Here is a 1,718-nt window from a genome sequence, read left to right on the forward strand (position 1 = left end):
ATTTATAATTTTCCCCGCGCCCTTCCTACTCTGGCTTTGTTGCTAGCGAGGGGTGCCTTGGATCATGCCCACTCGGCTGTGGCATTCCCGACCTTGTGGCAGTGGCCCTCGCCAGGGCACACACTTCAGTTGCAGTGCCCACACCCCCCAGGCTCTGTGCCAGAGACTGTGTACTCTTCAGTGGCACCAGAAGCTTCAAACCACTGAGCTTCTGGGACCTTGCTTGGCACACGTGGGCGGTTCCAGGGATCAAACTCTGGGCCTCACGCAGCTATGGCAGATATCTGCAGCCACCGCATTAGGACCACATATTTTTATTTTTTATTTTTATTTTTTTATATAAACAAAGCTCCCAGGAGAGAGCGACGCAGAATCTCCTGCCCCAGAGCCAGGCTGTCTTCACCGGGAGTACCTAGAAGGGCAATTAGGGGCCGCCCCAAAAGCCTCCATCCCTCTCGGAGAGCCCGGCAAGCTATGGAGGGTATCCCACTCGCACAGCAGGGCCTGGCAAGCTCCCTGTGGCATATTCGATATGCCAAAAACAGTACCAACAATGGGCCTCATTCCCCTGACCCTGAAAGAGCCCCTAATACAGCAGTGTTGGGAAGGTTGAGTACGGAGAGGCTGATAATGCTCTTCGTGTTCCTGGAGCGAGCAGACACCATTGGGCTACACTAGCATGCGACAGGGACAAATGGAGACATTACTAGCACCCGCATAAGCAAATCGATGAGCAACGAGGGATGACAGGTGATACGGTGATCTTTTGAAGGAGACTCTATGACTTCACTATAGTATACTACCTACTCATGACGGGCAGAGTCAGGGGATGAGAACAAATCCTGTAGCAAAGGAGTCTGGGAAATGTAGGGTGTTTTTTTTTTCTTAGATGAGTGACAGGGTCCCGGGTAAAAGCCAGGGTTCTAAGCTTGTTGGGGACCAGCAGAGAGAATAGTAAGAGGTATAGCAGTGCTATAGCGCAGATACAGCCAAAGGGCTGTTAGTAAATGAAGAATCAAACAGGCAGAGAATGGAAATTGCTTCTCATGCTGCCTAGAACACTCAACGCTGGCCAGGGACCTCCCTCCCCAGGACCCAGTAATGCCTCTCTACAGCTCCTCTCGGAGGGATTTTAACCTCGTCACATTTTGCAAGAATTTCTCTGCAACATGATAATGGAAGTTAATGGGAAAATCCAATTATCTTCCTGTAACCAAAAGATACCAGGCGTAAGACCATGAAAGCCACTTTAGCTCTTTATGAACCTGATCATGTAGGAATAGAATTAAAAAACATTTCATCTGCTCTTACTCCTTTATCCATAAGTAGCTGTTATCTGTGGAGAGATGAGCTTATCAATTGTTTAGCATCATTTGGTAAACACGGGCCACTCAGTGAGAAGAATATGCCGGGAGCTCAGAGGGAGGAATTTAAATCAAGTTGAGCGTGTTTTTGAAGCCTCGTTCAGGCTAGAACATCATTTCTGAGTGTTTTCTTTTACCCCCTTACATAATATTGTCTGGGGCTTCCCCCCAGTAAGAGGCGGTGTGGTTTCTTGAATGAATCATCGCTCCCGCGTTGCTGTCTGTTTCTCTGAAACGTGGTGGAGCACTGTGCTTTCCCCAGAGCACTTTGCCATACATCATTCTGAATAATGGTAATGGGCTGGGAATGCAAAATTCAGGTTCAGATGGAAACGGAGCATTTACTTCTCAGAT

Source organism: Sorex araneus, chromosome 8, assembly GCF_027595985.1.
Source record: "Sorex araneus isolate mSorAra2 chromosome 8, mSorAra2.pri, whole genome shotgun sequence".
Taxonomy (NCBI): domain Eukaryota; kingdom Metazoa; phylum Chordata; class Mammalia; order Eulipotyphla; family Soricidae; genus Sorex; species Sorex araneus.